Raw genomic sequence first — 21,337 nt, forward strand, 5'->3', positions numbered from 1 at the left:
TCCTACCTCTAAATTATGCATTCCCAGTGGGGTGTAGGATGTTTTGGTTGCAGATTTTGAATTGATGACATGAATACATAGCCAAGGTTTCAGTCCATAACAGTGCATAAATTACCCTGCGTGCACTTTTGGCCCCGCTGTAGAGAACATTAATGAAGAGCCCTGTGGCTGAACGCAGGCTGTACCCAGACCGTGCCTGTTTTGCATTTTTATGGCCTAATTTTAAAATCCCTTTGTATAATTTCTCTGAATAATAGCCTCATGGCTATGGGAAGCTGTTGCTTTATCCACTCCCCCCCATGTCCGATCACACACGGGGATGTCGCAGCTCAGCTGGTTTGAGGGCACCACAAGGCGATGTAGAGGAGAAGAATTAACACCCAGGGTCAGGGAGCATTGAGAGCTCAGGAGGTTGGCGATGCACTGTATGGAGCTTTCCGCTTCTGGTTAGTATCCAAACAGTGACAGAAAGAGCCCAGGCATCTGGTTAAGGGTATGGTAACTTCTGGAAACGGGGCGGTGGAGTTCAGTTATTGACGTGGAGAAAAGATCCAGCAAAGCCTCCGCGGAGAGACAGAAACCCGACCCACGTTTCTGCAGTGGTTTCCCCAGGAACGGGGGTTGGAGGGGATGTGTGCAATGGCACCGTGAGTCTGGAGCTCGGTTCAGGTTTGCTTTAGCTAGTGAATGACTCTAGTTCGGGATTTTTAGCGTGTTTTATTTTGAAACTTTAGGAAGAAAGCCGTCACCTCCACCCAGCCTCCTTCCTTTGGACAAGAAGTGTGCTTTGACAAGCAGCCGTGGCTCGCGTTCCTCGGTGCGAGGGATCGAAGAGCTTCCCTGGGAAGCTGCAGCAAGTGCTTACCTGGCAAGAGAAAAGGAGGATAATGTGTGATATAAACATAGCCACAGCTTAAGCGATTATTTAGCAGCTGGAAACGGAGAGGAGCCAGCAGCAGGTGTGCAGCCAGTTTTGTGTAGACAACTCCAGACTTTTTGGAGAAAGTCCTCCTCCCGAGCATGTGCTGTGCTGTGTGTTGGCGATCCTCCCCGCGGTGGTTAAAGCAGGGGACGGGTCTCGTCTGGAGGAGCTGCCAGTGGGGCTGTGGCAGTATTTGGCATCTTTTTAGCCTTGGCGGCAAAGGACAAGTCGAATTTGCACCTTTGGGTCTCCTCTGTCAGCAGCTGCTCTGCGTCGCTCCCCTGCCATCGGTTATTGTCTTCCTGATTTAAAGCAGACGGTATAAAGCGCACAGCCTCTGTGGGCACATGAGGTAAACGTATCGCCCGTTTGTCTTTGTGGCAATTACACTTTTTCTTTTTTTCTTTTTTTCTTTTTTTTTTTTTTTACATTATTATTTTTGATTGCCATTTTCTGACAGTTTCTTGGCTGGGGCTCGCTGCAGCTGCCCTCATTAGGGGCTGTGCCAAACACAATCTTTTTGATATTGAATATTACTCAGTGGCTGCTGCCCTAGATGGCATGTGTAGTAGCAATTGAATCCAATTACATCTGCGTAATGCTTTTTAAATTGAAAGCCCGGTAGGAGAGGGATGCTGAACCCCTTGCCATTTAAGCAACTCGAGTAGACTTTCTCCTAAGCCTTGGTGAACCAGGGATCAGGAAGACGGGGCTGTCTGTGTGGGGTAAACTAAAAACAGAGTAATGCCACTTGGGTTTTATGTCGTGTTTCTCCATGCATGTTTCCTGCGTCCCTGTGCATTGCATATGTGAGGCAATTTTGCCCATTATACAGGTGAGGAAAGGTGAGGCAGGGAGAGAACAGACTCCACCGAGCTCACCTAACAAACCAGAGGCAGAGCTGGAGGCACGGCTCAGACACCAGGCTGACTCCCGGTCAGGTCTCGCTTCTGTCCAACCACCCCTACATTTTCAGATGCACATGGTATTTTGCTTACTTCCTCTCTACCACACACTTGTATAATCTTGTTTGGGCAGTTTCTTTAGCTAACGAATAAAATCACAGCTAAAACATCCCTGAGGGTGCTGAGAAGCTTTGGTGGGATGCGTTGGCCTTGGGTGGTGGGGAAACACGCACACATCGCTTAGTTTTACTTTGTTGTCCAAAATGTGCCTTTAGTGAGACTTTTCAGGAACAGGACATGGTCTGCAAAGCATGAATCATTGTTAGGCTGTGGTGGTGAATATCTTCAAGCATGTCTTGTCGTACACTCAGTGGATGTACAGCATGTTTTATTCCTTTCCTTTTTGCCACAGCCTTTTGCATATCTGAAGACTGCTGTTGCATCTTTCTTCAGCTGTCATCTTCTCCTTCTGGCAAAACCAATCTCAGTCCTTTCAGTCTTCCTTTGTCGGCCGCATCTTGGCCCTCTGCTCTACATATTTCAAAGCTAGAAGAGTCTAAGAGTTGATTTATGGTCCTGTACAGACGGAATTGCATCTTGTTACCTCCTGCTTTGCCTTGCAAGTGTGATTTCTCCACTTGTCCTCCGGCTATTTCACAGCCTCTGTAAGCTGATGCTGTGGACAAACAGGCCATACAGGAGAAAACGAAAATGGGGCTAAAGGATTAGCATTGATTATTTCTGTATTGGCGTTGATTATTTCTGTAACATGGGATTGTGGAGAGGAGCTGGGGGTTGCTGACACCATGTGCCCTTATGATGACAAATATCCTTTGGGATCAGAGGAATGGGCACCAAGTGGAAAGGAGGCAACTGGCTGGCTGGAGGGGGCCAAGCTAAGCCTCATCCTCGCAGCAGCGATGCTGCTTTCCAGTCTCCTGCATAGGCTGGCATCAAAGTTACCAACGGGGACTGTCAGAAATGATTTATGAACTCAGCCCAAACACTCGCAGGAACAAAAAAAAAGCCAAGGGAATCAGTACAGCCGCTGGCGAAGGGCAGGAAAGACGCTATGCGTCTGGCAAGTCCTGCCGCTCGTTTGCTCCTGCTTTGCATTAAGCTGTTTGCCGCGACTTACAAAACCAAACAAACATCTCTTCCCGCTGAGGCAAACAGAAAAGAGGTGGTTGGAAGGGGGCTGCGTGGTGGGGCTCGTGCCTCGGGGAGCTGTGCAGCCCTGGGACAGTCTCGGGGTCACCGGGCTCGTCCGCGGCAGAGCCGAGCAGCTCCAACGTGTCTTGCATTAAATGTTCTCGGCGTCCCGCTTGGGAGACCTGGATGTGTTTGAGGCTGATTGCATGTGCACGCTGGGCTTGTTTCTTTTTTTTTCATTTGGAGCACATTTTTTAGATGTTAGGGCTTTGGGAGTTTTCAAGGGAAGCATTCTTAAGGAGGATGAAACCGCTTCTTTATTGGACGTTCTCCTAAATCTTCTTCAAAAATGAACGCGAAAGAATCTAATGCTTAAAAGCAAGGAAGAACCATTTTTAGCAATCCAAGATGCATTTGTAACATTTTTCTAATTAGCTGAAAATTTTGAGGGAAATAATTTCCAGTCAACTGGGCATTTTTGTGTGTGTAATTTCATGAGGTTGTCAACAAATAGTAGCACTCCTCTCCGTACCGCAGTTGCATTAGGGATTTCCAATCCCAAAGGTTTCAGACGCAATTCAGTCAAAGCTCTGAATTTCTGATGCTCTTTCTGAAGTGCTTAATGTGAGCAGTTTCTGAAGCTCCACCACAATTGTTTTTCCATTAAGGACGAAGCCCAGCGTGCTCTCTGGAACAAACAAAATTCAGGATGTGGAATTAGCCTCGGTGTCCGTCAGCGCTGGCCGTGGGTGGGGAGGAGCCGTGCAAGCACAGGTTGAATCGAGTTTGTTCCCACCTCGTGTGATGCCAGGGATGCTCTCTTGGGACCTGCTGCTGCAGAACTGAGGCAAACCCAGTTTGTGGTTCAGGGAAGGGAATGAAGACCTGGGAGTGTCGTCTCCGTTTGCAGGACGAGCCAACGCATGGTGTCATTGCCCCAAGGCCCATTCCCAGCAGCGAGAACGTGCTCCTACAAATGCAGGGACAGGATTTCGTCCTTGCCCGCTGTGCAGTGCCAGGAGGGGGTTGTTCCTACGTGCCAGCAGTTCTGTAGGAAGGGCCACGGTCACCAAGGGGACCGATAGCCAGGGAATGAGCCAGAAGAGCTCTTGCATTAGCAATTGACCTTGTTTTGCTGAGCACTGGATGCGTCAAGGGGAAAAATACCTCGCCTGAGGCTCTTTGGGATCGTTGAACACCGGCAAGTCTTCAGCCCCGCTGGTGTCCCCGGAGATGCGCAGGGGAAAGACCCACATGGGTGGGTGCAGGGGCAGCAAGCTCTGTGCTGGGGGTGCTGCTGCTCCCCGACGGGTGCAGATCGCTCCCCGGTTGGGTTTTTGGGTTCTCGTGCTGGGGGCAGCAGGTAGTTGGGAGCTCTGCTTTGAGAAACGAGGAGTTTGCAGCCCCCAGCTCCCTTCCCGGCACTGCTCTCTGGGACAAACTCAGTCTCATAAATCTCCTACTCGGCAGGGAGCATTTGTGCTATAAACTAATTAGGCGAGTGGTCAAATACCACAAACACCTTTGCCCTCATTAGAGACCAATAACGATCCCGAGTAGGTGCTGAAATGCCTCATTAACAAAGAGCAGGGCCTCCTCTCTGGGACATGGGCTACACAAACAAGCCAGCGGCCCAAGGGTGCAGGAGGCCCTGACACTAATTTAGTGCTCTGCTAGTGGTTTAAAAGGCAATTAGCTGCTCTGTTACCATGTGGGAGCCTCGGGCTTACGGGCAGCAAAGGCAAGGCACGGAGATGGCCGGATGCATTTGTCTGTGCCACCGAAACAAGGATTTGGCAGTTTGGTGTGGTGCAGAACTTCTTTCCCTCTTCTTCTCTTCATCCGCCCTGCCAATGCGTTGACTTGGTGCCGTTCTCTTCCTTTGTTCCAAAATCCTCTTCCCATCGCTCTTCCCCATACACCGCACTGTTCTTGAAGGCCTCTGTGCTTCTGGGTTGTTTTAAAGGGTTTGGGCGGACACCAGAGCTGGGTGGGCATTCCCCTCCAGTCACTCCCATTCTGCTGTTTTCCATGAAATAAGTTTCTTACACCTGGTGGCATCGTTGCTCTATCTAGAGGTGCCTGTGAACATGGGTCTACATATAAGTAAACAGGGAAATATCTCATAGACAAATACCCTTTTCCATATTGCTAAAGCAGAGCTGAAACTGGTAGCTTTTTCTGCCCTGAGGTTGTAAGGAAAGTTCTGGTGTGATCAGGTAATAGCAGCTGAGAAATCAGGAACACCAGGTCTGGACCCAGTCGTTCAGACAGGCAGCCCTCAGATATGCTGGGATACGCAGCTGGTCCCACCTTGAGGCTGGGGAAGACCAGATCATCTCAGAGTTTTTAGTTGAAGGACTATTATAACATTTAAAAAGGAAAATCCAAGATCTGCCTTGCCTAGCAGCCATTGCCAAAAGGTAGCGCGTGTGTAAGCAGCTGCCTTTTAGAACCATCAAAAATTAAGCCGAAATGTGAACATTCATTCCGTGTTTGATTTTTTTTCCCATGCTGTGTTTGCCCTGTGTGCAGGAGCAGGATCGTGTCTGTGTGTGTCTTTCTCTCTCGGTTGTTTTGCATGATGCTGGTGGTATGCGAACCGCCAGCCGAGGGCTGCAAGGCTGTGTCATTTTCTTCTGGATCCTTTTCTGCCCAATTTCAACATGATCTCCGAAAAAAATTTGGTGGGTACTAAAGCGAGCTGGAGGTTCGTCGCATGACAGAATCTGTTTCCTACCTCAAATTAGAAGCTTGTATTTGGCAGATGCCATGAAGATGTTGCAACCAGCCTGGAGTTTACATTTCTGCTAGCGCCTGGCCGAGACGCGCAGCGAAGATAACCCAAAGCAGTGCCAAGCCAGGCGAAGAGAGGCGGAGTATGGAACAAAAAAAAAGTCTCGGAGCGATAAATTGTCTGTAAGGATTACCGAGTGGCAAAGAAAATTACTTAAACCAGGCCGAAATTCCCGATTCTGAAATTAGGTTAAGGCAGGTCCCCTAGGCCAAGTCTTCTGCACAGGCACGTCCCGCCGAACGCGCTCCCCGGGCTCTCCAGCGGAGCAGAAAGCCCTAGCAGCATTCCTTGGATGCCATCCAGGGCGGGATGTGCGAGAGGGACGTTATTTCCTGCATACCCCAAGAGATTCTGCGTTCGCCCAGGTTGCGTGTCACTGGGAACAATGCAGAGCAGATGGCAAAATCCCTATAAAAGTGGCCATGTGGAGGGGTGAAGCGTCCAGCTGCGGCCGCTTCCAGCTGTGAGAAGGGGAATGAGTTATCTCCCCTGCCGTCCCGCCTCACGGAGCGCCTTTAAATGCCGTTCTCCAGCCCTAAGGCTCACCCCCGAAGGCCTGTTAACACTTCCACACAGATGTGTTTGGGTGCTGATGGGTCCCCCATTCATTTGCTTTAAAAGCAAAAACTCGCTCGCAGCTGGTTGAAAAATCAAGGGAGACATTTTGTAGAAGTAATAATAATGGTCAATGAAGAAACCCCTCGTGGATTTTGTCAGCCTTTGCTGCTTAATGAACCAACTCATTCAGCCTGTAGTGTTGAAATAATCCTTCCAAGGATGTTGGAGGGCAGTCACATTAAGTCAGGGGAAAGGTTTTATTGCAGAACTTTTGTTAATGAACCAAGATTTTGTTGTCAAAGGAAGAAACGGGGCTTTCTCTGACCTCCCTTTCAGGCGCAGGTGAATTCATTTAGATGTCTTTCCCTGCGTGTCAGGCTGACACCTAATCATCGATATAGTTTGAAATGTTTCTTTCTCCTCTTTTGTTATTAAGCAGGGGACAATGGAGAGGTTTGTAGAAGAGAATTCCCCTGGGTCCTGTTTAATACAAAGACAACACCTCCTTCAGCGCAGGAAATCTCTGAGCTGCAATTATCATTTATTTTTTTTTGAGGCTGGGAGAATATTCTGGGGAAAAAATGACTGCACGTTTATTGTGTTCTTAAACCCTTCGCTAGGCATCTGCTTTCAGGCACTTCTAGTGACAAAATACCGAGCTAGGAAAGACATTGGAAACCTTGGAAATACTTTATTACAGACTTAATCTCGGTATCATCGGGTTGTTCCCGTGTCTTTTAATTACTATTAGAAGTAATAACAGACAATTGCAGCAAGGTTTTTTTTTGTCGTCTTCATCCTGCTTTTCTTCTCTCCCTTCTTCCGGAGCCACTCTGCTCTTAACGTGCTTTTTCTCCGGCTGTGGTAGCACTAGCCTTTCTGAAGAGGTCAGTCTAGGATGGGCTAAAGCTGTGCACAGCTGCTTTCCTGGGGTTTTGTCTCCCACCCTCCCGAGCACTCCTTAGGATGCTCAGAGCTCCAGCACTGGAGTGCTTTCCGCGTGGGTACCGTGCCGCCAGAGCAGCGTGAGCACCGTCGTGGAGTGCTGCAAATCTCCTCCAGATTTCCAGATGAAGGGTTTCCTCTAATGCTGATGCTCTTCTTCCAAATCCCTGTAAAGGGACTTCAATTAACAGCAATTATTCACGTACGGAAGGAACTCTGACTCTTACCTGGAACCCCACTGATGTGAATGGCAAAGCTGAGCTCTGCGTGGGGGCTAAGTGCAGGTGCCGTATGTGCTCAGGACCTTTGCCACAAATTCAGGAGCTCTGGGTGCACTGAGGACACCGGGAATACACACGCGGGTTGAGTTCACTGCTCACTCGAGATCCCCTCTCAAAACACAAACAGGGACCTTGGTCAAAATCCTTCCCTCGTTGAAGGGAAAAGACAAAACAAAGACATGCAACGCGCAACAAAGATGCAAAGACAAAACTCTCCTTCCCTAAGGCAGGACCGGGATTTCCAACCCTGAAAGAGCCCGTGTTTGGCTTCTGCCTGTCTTAGAGCAGGAGGTGGGGAAGGCAGGTCCAGCTGTAGGTGAAGGCTGCTAGCAGAGAGCGGCTCAGCAGCACACAGTGCTCTCCTCCCTATCAAAGCCATCTGGCGCTCAGTTGCCAAACCGGTGCCAAGCCCCAGTGACCTTTCAGACTCATCGCTGTGCTTAGAAGATTTACGGTGGAAAAAAAAAAAAAAAAAACTACTTCTTGCGAGGAAACTCTTGCTCCTTCCTCCCAGGAGAGCATCTAGCCGCGGTGACTCAGAGGCTCATCATCCTGGCTTCCCGTAACGGACCGACAGTGGCTGCGACGCACGAGCCTGGGGAGAATCCGTGCTTGCTCGTCTCTGAGATAGGGTGATGTAAGCTCCTGCTCTGGCTTCTCCTGGCTTTCCAGGCTGTTTAAAGTTCAAAGCTTTCGTCTCATCACTCCATCACCCAGCAGGCCCGCCTTGGCTCAAGCACCGTCTGCCTCTCCTGAAGTGATGACATTTTAAAAGGGCTTTGGAATGACGAAGGTCCCAGAGTCCCGGAGGAAATGGAGGTGAAGCTCACTGACAGTCAGGCCTGGGTTTCCAGAAGATCTGCCTCAGTCGCTGTCTGCCTGTCCGCAGGCAGAGCTTGCAAACCACACAGCTGGAGCTGCAGGGAAGAGTTTCGTTTTACAGGCTGCCGAGATGTTCTCTGCAAGGTACCCCGTAGGGTAACGCTTGAAGAAGAAACGCTGTTAGTCTGGGATAAGTGGAAAAAATCAGTACGCTCAAGTCAGGAGAGAGACGACTGCTTCTCAAGTGAAAGAGGAGCTGCAAAATGAACCGAAGAGATGGGTCCAGGCCCTGACGTGTCATTTTGGTTCAGACTGCAAGCACCTTAAAAATCCATAAGTGACTCCGTACGTGAGCCCCACGAGAAGTTTAGGGTTTCTCACAAAACCGAGGGGTTGGGTTTGGATTCTTCCTGCCTCCACCAGGTTTAGAAGTCCTCGGATCCGGGGCATTGCTCAGGCCTGTCTCTGATTATAGGGCTGTGAACGAAGAGGTCTGCCGAGGCAGCCGCGTTGGCTGGGCTGCGTGAGCCACCGCCTGCCTTCAGGCAGCTCAGGAGACTCAACAGAGCCTTGTGCTGGGGGAACATGAGAGCAGCACCGAGGCTTTCGACGTGAGGCCGTTTGGATGTTAGTGGTTTTTGTCTGTGGGACTCTTTTGTGTCCTCCTCTTTCAAAATTCTTGCCTGTTCCCCTGAATCCAAACCACACGGATTTTTTCCTAATGTCAGGTAGATGCAGCCGCATTCCCCCAGCTGCCAAGTGCAAGGTGAGATGCCGAGAAGTATGCAGTAGGCTTTTTTGGGAAAGGTCTCCATCATCTCTGGAGCTCCCAGGGGAAAAATTGTTACCCGTAAGTTCCCACAGCAGGCAGAACAGACTCAAACCCAAAGCCTCGATGTAAATCTAAACCATGATGTTTGCTGGGGTAAAAACCATTCTTTTATGTAAAGCAGCCTGCATGTGAGAAGGGAATGAAAGCCAAATCCGAAGTCAGTCTTAATGAAAACTGGCTGTGCTGTTGGATTGCTTTTGGCCTTCCCCTCCATCCCTCTGCCCTGAACCTCTCCAACGTGCAGCCTCTGCTGGGACGCTCCTGAGATGAACCCTCCTGGTGACACTTCCAGATGGGGGCTACAAGGAGAAGACAATTCCCTCCCTGCCTTCTTCTTCATCTCTCAGCCCCTAGTGGACGCTGGCAGCATCAGAAGGCTGTGAGCATTTGGGGAATGAGGAGAGTTCTCCAGAACATCCCTGAAATCTTCCTCTTACAGACCAGAGTTTATTTAATGGTGCTTTAGCCCGTCCATAGAGGCCAACGTGCCTCTGTACCGGGACTGAGAGTGCACACAAGGCGAGCACACATCACAGGCTACCTAGAAAGGAGGAATGGAAAATAAACAGACATTGTGGAATAGTTTTTTCCGCTGTGGCATAGGCAGCTGCCGGGCAGAGCTCCTCTCTGAAGGACCGAGGACTGATCCCCTGTTGTTCCGCCTGCTTTCGGAGCGTTTCCCCATCGGTCTTCAAGTGCCTGGACTTTGTGCTCCTGGGAGCTGGATCTACAGCACGGCTTCTTTGGGGCGAGGACACCGTGGTTTTGCCCTGTTTATTTATCTGCCTCCGACGGTCAGGCAGGAGCTTGGGTTACGTTTGCAGACAGGCAGAAAGAGCCCCTAGAAGGCGAGGAAAACGAGCCCAAATCCCCCTTACCCTGTATCAGGTTTGAGGCTCTAAGCACAGCTTTCCAAAGCGGGCGTCTGATGCTGTGGGGATTTCGGGGGCTGATTTTCCTCAGGGCAAATTAGTTGTAGCATCTCTGCTACAGAGCTCCCGGCGACGCTGCTGCCTCCATCGGTGGGAGCCGAGCGTCCAGCCAGGACCGGTGCCTTGGCCCTCGGGGGTGTCTGCAGGACATACTCCACCCCAGCAGAAGTTTGGGGCCTTTGGGGCAGTAAGCTGTACCACCGGGGCACGTGGGAACAGCGCAGGGCTTTTCTTTCCCACCGAACCTCTCCCTGATTTATGATGTGCCTGCGCAGCACGGAGGAATGCCAGCGCTGCAAGGATCGCGTTATCTGGGCTGTGCTGTTAATGAGGCCGTCGTGTTGATTAAGCCTCGGCCTGGAACTTTTATCTTGGAGAGGTCTCTCTCCCTCTGCAGTGGCTGACACTTCTCCCCGAACAGGCGGGCTGGAGAAAGGCCCCGGTGCTCATTTTGGGGGATTAAAACAAATAGCAGGAGAGATGGAGCAGGGCTGGTGGCAGATGTGTGCAGAAGATTGCACAACTCCTCGCCGCCGAGGACGGAGCTGCCCAATTAAAACCAGCTACAGAGGAGGAGAAGGGCTGGATGCATGAGAGCGTTCATTAAGGATACTGAATAATTAAGTGTGAAATGCCTGCGAGTGGCTCAAGTCAAGGGACGCAGAGGGAGCGGGTGAAAGAATGGAGTGGAAGAGGGGTCCCGGTTAACACAAGATAAATCTGCGGGCTGCACGTTTTGATCTGAAGCTGGCAGCACTGGCATAAAGAAAACAGGTGACTTGGGAAATTGTTTGACTTCCTTTCCTTCCCCTCCAGCTTTTTCCCCAGCGGCGATGATCTGCCAATTCCACCCCGCGTGGCTCTGAGTAAAAGTGACACATCTGGCAGTCCTACCCAGGAACTGCAGCCCAAATCTCTTTGCTTTGCTAACAACTCGCTATTTTGTCATGTTCTGGGCCACCCGTGAACCTTGGAGAGGTTAGAAACGCCAGCAAATCCGCCTATCGAGCCGTGCCGGCGGGGTCTGGCAGCGATGAAGGTGGTCACGAGCTGCAGCAGCGTGTGGTGGTCCCCCTGCCCGCAGCCGAGGGGCTTGTGCCACGCTGGCTCCTTGCCTGCACCGTGGGTAAGGTCCTGATGAGGAAGGTGGCTCCTTGCAAGGACAGAGGCAGACGTGTCAGGGTTTTCGTGGCTTTTAGCTTGGGAGAACACGGCGGGGCGGAGGAAGGTGCGATCTCCAGGAGCATCTCTGCAAACGCCCATCTCACCCACCCGGGAGCACAGCTCCCTTCTGCCCGGCGCGGTGAGGGCACCTGAGCCTTCCTCGCAGGCTCTGCCAGCCCCCTGGCGTGCCCTTCCCTGCAAAAACCGACAAGCGTGGGTCGATCCCTCAAGGGTGCGGGACAGCAGGCCTTCTAACAGAGCTTCAGACCCTGCATGTCAACTGCTGGATCCCAGCTGTGAGCGTCTTTGGCTGCCCTAGAGAAGAATTTGATCTGACTCACTACACGCTACTGGTTTTGGCTGTGGCTGTGGTACGCGAACTGCCCAGAAACGTCTCTCTTCTTCACACGGGTGCGTGGGCATGTGTTCGGGACAGAAATCAGCCTGTTGGTCCCCAGGTGTGGTTTGCAGAAGTCTTCTGAGCCATCTGTGTGGTGTTCGAGGTGTTTCCACCTGGTGTGATGGAAGGGTGCTTGGTGGGACCAGCGTCAGGGGTGGTGCAGCTGGGGACGGAGCACATTTGCTGCCCAGGGCTCGTGCTGGCCGGGGGAAGCCTGTCTGGGGCTGCGGATGGGTCACCAGCTCGTGCTGAAGCCACGGGTGAGTCACTTGCTCTGCCTGAGCTTGGAAGCCCTCCCCAGACTTCATCTCCTTGAACACCAGATGTGGAAGCCAGGCTGAGATTCCCAGGGCAAAAGAAATGTACCGTAAGCACGGGTTTGCTAAACACCAGCACCACAAAATGTAGGAATGGCAGCAGGGAAAGCAAACCCACGCCTCGTGGAGCAGTAATGCTCCCGAGGCACGGGACAAAGAGCTGCAAACGGGATTTGGTTTCGACCTCTGCTCCTTAAATCAGCTGGAGCGGACGCCTTCAGCGTCCGGGAAGGGATGCTGCTGCCTCGTGTGGCTTCTTCCACCTGAGCCTCCCAACAGCTGCAAGCTAAAGGGGAAACCAGTAGAAGAGATTCAGGTGCTGGCAGCGCATCCTGTGCTTGCAGACGTACAGCTGACATCTGCAGGCAGCTCTCAGATCCTCTTAAAAATCAATACCCCCTTCCAGACAGAGCTAAACCCTGGAATACCTCTTCATGTGAAGCGTTCCCAGTTCCCAAACTGTTTTTCTTGCACGAGCTCCCCAGTGGACAACTGCATGGGTCAAAGAGTTCTAATTTTTGTTGTTGTTTTTCGGTTTTGAATTTAGTTGTTTGATTTTATTTTTTTTCCCCCCTAAAAATCTAGAAAGTCCCAGGGCGGCTCATGTGCTAGGAATTGCTGAAGGAGGTAATTGCTTAACGCGGTTCCTTGGAGGGACTCTTTTTAAATGGAAAGAGTGGTGTGTCGATTTGGTCCCGTGCCAACCAGGAAATACCAAAAAGCTGAAGATGGACCCGTTACAAACAGGCTAACCAGCCTCAGATGTCCCTTCAATATCGGAATATGGAAGGTAATAGAGAGCACATGGGTCCAGTAAATAATGAGATTATTAACGAACACACAAATTAAGCCCTTTGGCTGCCTCGGTGAAGCGCTGAAGCCACTGGTTTCAGCTGGAATCTTTTAATTGCCCCCGCTTGCCCTTTAACGGGTAAATTTCCTGCAGCCTGTCAAGATCTGGGGTCCTGCACCCCGCGTGTGTTTGATCCCAAACTCCCCTCGTGTGGAAGGGCTCGAGGAGAGGCTGGGGCAGGCCGGAGGTGCTGATGCTCTGGGGCACGGAGGTTGGCAGGATTAGGGGGGCTGCGGGGAAATGTGTGAAGGGGAAGAGGCAAACGCCCTGCGGGGAAGCAGGGCAGAGGTGTGAGCTGTGCTTGCCTATGTTCGCCCGCTTGACCCCCGTCCTGCTGCTGCAACCTCCTTGAATGAGCCGAAAAACCTGGGGAGGAAGGAAGTGAGTCAGAGTCGGAAGGGCCCGTGGGAAAGCTCAAAAGCTGGGAGCTCGGGGTCGGGGTTTCAGCCCCTCCTTTGGCATCCCTGCAAGCGCCGACCCCACGTAAGGAGGAAGCTGACGGAGCCGCAGGTGCTCGAGTGGGTTGTAAAGCAATCAGGTCTGTCTCCGTGCCGAAAGATGGGGCAAGGAGCCTGGCTGTAGGCATCCAGCTGCGAAAGCGCTGGCCCAGGTTGAAATCCCTGAGGCTGTGCTTCCTTTCCTGGGGCTGGGAGAAGGGTGCAGGCAGGAGTCAGTGCAGCATGTGGACGTGCATACATCTTTCCCTGGCCACGAGGATGGGGAAAGGACCCTTATTACACTGCATGGGGCCCAGGTGTACAAGCTCAGCGGTGGCGTGGGAAGGAGGGTGCATTTTGGAGATGGTGGGGACGGGGGAGGCCAGCTGGACTTCACAGCCCTGACCCCGTGGCGTGGGGCCGGGAGCGTGACAGGGGGCTAGAGGGGGATGCTCCAGCCCCCTGCACGTGGGGTAAGTCCATCCTCAAGCCAGCAATGCCGCTGGGAGCACGGGGTGGGAGCGCTGCGTCGCCCCGAGCCTGGGGCAAGCAGCACATGGTGCAGCAGCCAGTCCTCAGTCTTCTCCTTTTCATGCTTCAGCCTCACTGTTTGACCTCGAGAGCATTTGAGCTGGGAAGTTTTAAGCCATTTTTAGCTGCCTGGCTGAAAAGGGGAAGGGAGGGAGGAGGGAAAGAGAAATACCATGCGGTTAGTATTACATCCCCGACACAATAGGAACTTTTATTAGCAATTTTCCATTGTGTTGCAAATGGCAAAGATCATTGTTATATTTGCATGTTTCAGACTGTCCTGGAGAATTAGCTTTCCTCTGTGATTGAGTAATAGTTTTCACATTGCATTAGCTTCAGCCTTGGGAGTGAGATGTAAAAATTGCTGCTTGAAGAGCATCAGTTCCCCAGCCATCGGAGCCATTTGTTCTCACCTGGTAGCGCAGACTCGTTAAAACTGATTGTAAGAAGCTTGATCACCATGGGACGGAGAAAGAGGAGGTGGCAGGTGGACGGCACCTTTGTTCCAAGGCTATTGATTGCACTTCTCAAGGCCAATATAAACACATGCATTCCTGGCTAGAATAATACTAAGGACGTTTCTTTGCTCTAGGATAAGTCAGGGCTTGACTAGATTTATACTTGGCTCTGCAGAGGACATGCAGCTATTGACAGCCTGAAAGAAATTAGGCCAAGAAAACAAAACAGAAACAACTGGGACTGGTTGCAGCACTCGGTCTGCAGCATTGCTTCCAGGACATAGGACCGAGTGCTTTGACTTGGGGCTATGGCCCTGGGTTGTTTGTTTGTTTGTTTGTTGTTTTGTTTGTTGTTTTTTTTTCCTTTGAGATTTCGCACTGTGCTTTCCGCGAGGGTGTCGAGCTCTGTGCTGAGGTCTGGATGAAGCGGTGACGTGCGTCTTCCCATTGTGGGACCTGGGGCACAGTCACCAAGCTGGCTGACTTGCCCTGTAGTGCCAGGTATGGCTTAGGCACAGCTGGATTTCCAGTGCTAAATGGCAAAAGTCATGGCAGTACCGTTCCCCAGATCCGTGATCCTCCTCTTGCAGCTCTTCACCAGCTCTCTAATCTCTGTGCAGCACTGCTACACCAGAAATCCCCAGCTGAAGTATCTTGCTAGAGGGTGGGCAGCTGTTGCTGCTGAAGATAACCTCTTCCAAAGCATCTCATCTCCTTCTGCTCAAAGACAAGAAGACAACAAATTTATTTGCGCGTGTTAAAAACCAACAAGCTAACCCCAGCATCCTGAAAACCATCGGTAAACTGACGTTGATCTCAGCCTTGGGTCTATTTTCCCTTCTTCCCCCACCAGAGCTTCCCCTGTTTTGTGGGACTGCTCTCGGCCGTGCAGGGTTTGTGCCAAGCGCTGGAAACGAGCCCCCTTGTGCTGCAGGCAGGGCTCCCGACCCCGGGCTGAGCTTTGCACCAGGACTCGGTCACGGCGCTCCGGCTATCGGGGCTGGAGCCTGACCATCGCTGGGCTTGGCGTGATGTGAGCCCAAGCACCGTATGGATGAGGAAACCACGTTTCTGATGCATAAGCCCAAGGGAGAAAGCAGATGTGCTCTGTACAGCGTCAGGGTCAGAGCGACATTCGGGCTGCAGAACGTCTCCTTGCCCATTCCGCTCACAGAAGAGGCCTTCATGTTTTGTCACCATCTGGACAGCAAATGTGCCCTGCTACGGGAACTCCGTTTTGACCTTTGCTCGTTTTGTTTAAGAATGACTGTAAGGCAAACACGTAGCGTTTGCCCTGGGGATCTGCTGTCAGCACCGCAGGTAGGGCAGGAGGGCCGCCTCGGCTGTCTCGCTGCACCGTGCGTTCCCGAGGCCTGTGTATAAATGCAGAGATTTCGGTTTATTCTTTGTCTTGGGCTGAAGCTGGGGAAGACAGAACCCCTATTGGAAGCGAGGGCGTTCCTGACGTCGTCATTTCGGGTGGGTGATTGTTAGTTTTAACGGGAAAAGCGAGCCCCCGCCACATGGGGAGAGCCCCACACAAAGCGCCCCTTCACGGCGGTGGCACGCGCGACGTCAGGAGGCGAGCGCGTCTGCTGGGGCCCTTCGGTTCGTGGCATGGATCACAACCATCGGTTCATCTCGCCTCCTGCAGACCGTGCAGACGTTGTCTGGGTGGCTGTTAGCGCAGACAGGCTGCGGTCACGTTGTTTGCTGCTCCCCGGTGTTCGGGCTGCCCCACCACCCGCGGGCTGCCGACTGCCAGGCTTGCGTAGCTTGAGCACGACGGAGCAAGCCGGGATGTCTGCCTGTCCATAGCCCCTGCCTAACCACAGCTGGACTCTGTCAGAAAGCCTCCTGCCTACACGTCCTTCTGCTTGTTTCCCTTTAGAAAGTCCTGAAACCCAGCAAAAAAAATCCAGCGTAATGTCTGTGGACAGCCTCAGAGCTCTTTGGTGGAGTGGAAGGAAAGGTCAGCCGTCTGTTTGTCAAGCAGCCTTGCCACCAAGACAGACCGGGGCTGCAGACCCAAGTGCCCTACTTCAAGGTGGAGGGGTACAGGTGGTCAAATACCTTGTGGAGATGGGGGCTGTCGGTGCAGTGACACCCACCCTGCCTTCGCCTGGCTTGGTGCGGGCTCACGGCAGCCCCGGCTCCGTCCAGCATCCCTCAGCTCCCTGCAGCATCCGTGCAAGATGCTGCTCACTTCCTAACATTTAAATGGGTCTTGCCAAGATTAAATTGGAAAACAAATTGGAAAACAATGCCTGAGCTGCAGAGGCTGTGCAGCTTGATCAAACAGCGCAGTTCAATATATTTATTAAACACATGGGTGGTTTACCTTCCTTCTGCTGTGCACCCCAGGGACTGATGCTGAGCTGCCTCCCGTGAATGCTAACGCAGACGAGGGCTGAGCCGAGCCTTTGCTTTGGATTCTGGAGCAGAGTTTTCACTTTTGGGGGCTGGTTTCATTTTAAAACTTTCTTTTAAAAACACAGACCCTGCCCCTTCTAGCCCCGTCTCTTTAGCATCTGGCTGCGGCGGCCATCCCGAGCGGCTGGCTTTGCCTCGGCCAGGTTCGGTGACAGGTCTCAGGGATGCCCCATGTCTGCCCCGCTCACCCCCTTTTTCTGTCATCAATAAAGCCACTGAGAGGATCTTTAACAAATAAACAAAAAGCATTCTCGACAGACAGTGGGATGGAAAATGACTCATAGGAAAGCAGGGCATAAAGCACTCTAGTATTAGGTATTGCATGTGTCGAGTTTCTGTTTGGGCTCCAAGAATGCTGTGGTTTTTCTCTAAGGATTATGCCATTGTGGAATAATGTCATTGTGGAGTAGCTGGTCAAGATGAGCTGACTGGGTCTGGTGGTTACTTACAAATATATATCTCTGTATTTTTCAGCCTTCGGAAAATCTGTGACAAGCAGTTTTCAGGAGACTACGGTCAAATTATTGCCATCGCTGCTCCCAGCCCTGCCAAATACCACGAAAACTGCTGGCGTCATGCTTTCTCTCTCCCTCTCCTCCTTCCCTTTCCATCTTTTGCGTAGGACCTGCTTTTTTTTTTTGCCTCAGGGCTGGGCGCAGATGAGCTGGGCAGTGACATTACCATGAAGGAAGAGCGAGGTCCCCAAGGGGGAGAGGAAAAAACCATTCTGTGAAGTCCCTTTGCAAAGCTGGGGACCCCCAGCAGTGCCAGCAGGACCTGGGTGGTGGCCACCAAAAGGCTTTCAGAGGAGAAACCTCAGGGGTTGTGCTTCTCATCCTGGCTGCCCAGGGTTTCGCTGTGTTGCTGCCTCTCTCACCTGACCAGCCCCAAGCAGCACGAAACCTTAATTCGCTAACTTTTGCTCTTCCATCTGTGGATATTAGTGGATGCGCTGGGAAAAGGGGCATTTCTCCTGGCACCTGCATGTGCTGCAGCAAGCTGTCTGCAGAGCTGGAGGTGCCCCGTTTCTCTTTCCTCGCACCTTCTGATCCTCAGTTTTGATGCAGCAGGAACGCTGCTGGATCCGTTTTTGGAGGGAGGTGGTTGGATATCACGCTTTTTGCCTGTTATTCAAGCGAGCTGATGATTAGAAGAGGGGGGAAAAAAATCTTTTACAGTTCTGTTTCCAGCCTCTCTGCGGGGGGGCTGAAAAAAAAAAGAGTGCATCCTGATGATCCCGGCCCTAGAAATTATAATGTGTGATCCGTTCAGATGTTGTCACTGCTGTCACGGGGAGCTGGAGGCGGTTTGAGGGCTCGGGATCAGCCCGAGGCAGCTCGTGCCTGAGCATCGTATGGGACGCGAGGAAGGAGGAAGGCGAAAGGAAGGCGTTGCGCCGGGGACTCCCCCTTTTTCCTGAGTCAATGAAATATTTATAGAGCAATATATACACAACTGCGGACAGGCTTTAAAAGTGGAAAGCACTTGAAGCAGAGCGAGGCCGTTTAGATCCAGAAGGCCTCGTTTTCTGGTGGTTCCTAGCCAAAAAAAAAAAGCACGCGCACAAAAAGCCGCTCGTTGCTTTGTCCATCTCTCACAGCCACTCTGGTTCGTGCCTTACTGCAGCATGCTCCGTGCCTTGGGTTTGGTTTATTTCCAGCAGTTTTTGCAGGCGAATGTACCCTGGGAGGGTGTGCTCGTGACCTCGGTGGGGAACACTGCCAAATGGAGTTGGAGGTGCCCTGGCAGGAGGGGTTTTTTTCTGTTTTTGTCTGCTTTTTGGGAAGGGCTGCTCTATGTTTGTGCTGAAAATTGTCCCTGAAGCGTACACGAGCCTGTCTGTGTGTGTCTGCTGGAGGAGCAGGTAGTTGGCTTAATTCTTCTTACCCTTGGGATCTCTACCTACGTGCTGGGCAGTTCAGATACCTGCGTTAATTTTTGCTTAACGCAGCGTATAAATAAACACAAACACTAGTTCAGCAGCAGCGTGGCAGTGGAAATGAGTGGCGAGCCACCAGCTGAGCACATCCCTGGGGCTTCCCATGCCTGGGCGAGGTGTTCTCAGGATGGGGCAGCACCCAGGGGTTGGGAATAACGTGGTTGGCAGGGGAAAACCCTCCCAGCCACGTCCCGTCATGGCCATGGCATGTGCCATGCCTCTGCTGTCGTTATTCTTCATGGGCCCGTTGACCTGAATGTAAACTCCGTGGAAAGCCGGGGCTGGAGGCAGCCTTTGTCCGACCGCAGACACGGGGAGCTGGGGCTCTGGGGAAGGAGCAGGCGTGGGGAAACCTGCTCGCCGTGCCCGGGGATGCTTTCAGGGGATTAAGAGGCAAGCGATGGCTCTCCGGGGCTGTCTCAGGCACAAGGAATTACCTGGAGGGGCTGCTGGAGCCCGTTCGTGGATGACTGGAGAATTTTTCCAATTCGCAGTGACAGGAAGCGAGCCCAGCGGTCTGGAAACGTACCCCGAGCTGGCAGGGGAAGGCAGCTTTGCTCTCTGCAGCTCGGGGGGAGCTGACCCCGCTGTGGCAGGGGCATGGGGTGCTGTTTGCCCACCGGCCAGCGTGCTGGTGGCAGGGGGAGGCTGGGGACAGGGCGCGTCTGTACCCAGGAGGTGCTTCACTGGGTGACTGCACCGCACGGCTTTAGCTTTGGAGAGGAAGGGGGGAAGAGCAGAAAGCAGGGGCAGGGGCTTTGCCTTTCCCTAAGCTTTATTGTTTTCTCCTCTCTCCTTCTGGGCACAGAATTTCAGCACAGGGAAGGTGGTGCTGGAGAGGAGCCGGAGGGGAGCGGCCTCCCCTGTTCCTGCAGCTCGGGTCCCCACCGCTTCACCTCCCCAGCCCTAGAGGGACTGCTGCTCCTGGGGGTGATGGCAACTGGGACAGCTGGCAGCTGTCTGGGGAAAGAACCAAACTTTTGGGGCACTACAAGGGACCCTAACTCAATTCCCAGTGTTGCCCCAACTGGAGGAAGCCATGCGGTTTGATGGAGAGCCCTTTCCAGCCTCGTACCTGCAGGGCAGACACGAGCATCGCTGCCACAAGGGATGTTTGCTGGGCCTTTCAGCTTTTTGCTCTAAAATTTTGTAGGCGCTGTCCCCATTTTTTTTTTGTTTATTTGTTTTTAGTTTGCTAAAGGAAAAATCTCTTAATGGTTTCTTTCTCTCCTAAAGGTGTCTGGCAGCAGATGACAGGCTAGAGCTGTATCAGGGCGGGCGGCGCGGCGTAACGCCGGATCTGTCCTAGGCTGTGCCGGAGCGGGGACCTCATCAGACAGAGGTAAGAAAACCACCTCTGATGTCTGCCACATGGGTAAATCACCCCACAAAGTGTTGAACATTTTCCCTGCGATTCTCTCATGCCCGGGACCAGAGGCAGGATGTTGTGAAGGTCACCCCATCCCTTCCCAGCGCGTCTGTCTGCTCAGCATCGGCTTCCAGCATCTCCTGGGCAGACGTGGTCCTGTGCCAGGCACTCCCTGGGGATGGGAAATGCCCTCGTATTCATGTGTGGTGCGCTTGTTTGAAAGTCTCAGTTCTACTGAGTCTATGAATTAGGATCAGAGTAAGGTTGGGAAAATGGCTGAGTAGATGCTCTGAGGTTTTACACATGCCTATATCTGTATGTATGTGTGCACATGCGTGGTTTTGTATGCTCTAAATACGCATACCTAAGTGAAAATGAAGTGTAGATTGTATCCTCATAGTATTTTCTTATTTAAAATTCCGATATGAATCACACAAAATATCCTTTTTAAAAGTGTAAGGTGAAATACACACTTTCTTTACTTTCCTGGGGAACTCGTTTTCTAAAATAGGTTCTGTAGCGTGTTGCTTGGACATCTTATGACTTGTTGAGACTGAACAGTTGAGCCCCCGCCTTTTTGTTAAGGACTGAGCTGTAAAATGAAATGATGGTGGTTTATAATACGTAGCTTCATCAGCCAGGAGCTGGGAAATGGGGTGTCTTTGTGGCAGAAAGCTATTGCAACTTCTGTTTGCAATATGCAGGTATTCTATGCAGGTAGCTGTCTGATTTTTTCTTTTATTGATCAGCTTGGGTTAGAGTATCTTAGGCTGAAAGATTTACCATCCAAAGGCTCTATACTGGCCTAAACCTGGAGTTATTCAAAGTGGTTTGCAGGGCAAGGCTTGTATGAATAAAAGCGCAGTAGTGCTGAGAGATGAGAACCTCGCTGCGTGTATCTGTGCTGCGATGCTGCTTGCAGGGCGAGCTGCAGTTACGCTGCGCCTTCAGAGAAATTCCTGAGAATCTGGGAGAAACCCAAGTGCTCCGGCTGTGAAAGGCAGCACCCAGACCTGCTGTCAGAGCTGGGGCATCCCTCGAGCAGCGCGGAGATCTCGGCCATCGAGGCTGTGCGTGTGCCACCCAGCCTTTTTGTTTCCAGCATCGAGGTTGTGCCTTGTTTCCAGACCCAGAACCTCACGGCAATTCCCTCCTGCAGGGAAAAATAAAACTACAAAAAACACCAAACCAGTGCGCAAATGGCAAACAGAGTAAAAAGAATATAGTAAAACAGAAACACGTTTCACTTTCCAGCTTCTCGGGAGTTGGAAATTATGTGGAAAAAGATGT

At 51.9% G+C, this 21,337-nt stretch overlaps 1 protein-coding gene across 5 annotated transcripts in view; it reads left to right on the forward strand.

Moving 5' to 3' along the window:
* ZNF469 (zinc finger protein 469) overlaps positions 1-21,337 on the forward strand; it is a 230,424-nt gene that overhangs the window by 123,923 nt on the left and 85,164 nt on the right. For all 5 annotated transcript variants that reach the window (XM_083851752.1, XM_083851753.1, XM_083851750.1 and 2 more), the window contains one exon: positions 19,915-20,020. The gene's annotated coding sequence lies outside the window, so the exon portion shown is untranslated. The remainder of the gene's footprint in view (positions 1-19,914; positions 20,021-21,337) is intronic.

The sequence above is a fragment of the Anser anser genome (genome assembly GCF_964211835.1).
Source record: "Anser anser genome assembly, chromosome: 11".
In the NCBI taxonomy this organism is placed as follows: Eukaryota; Metazoa; Chordata; class Aves; order Anseriformes; family Anatidae; genus Anser; species Anser anser.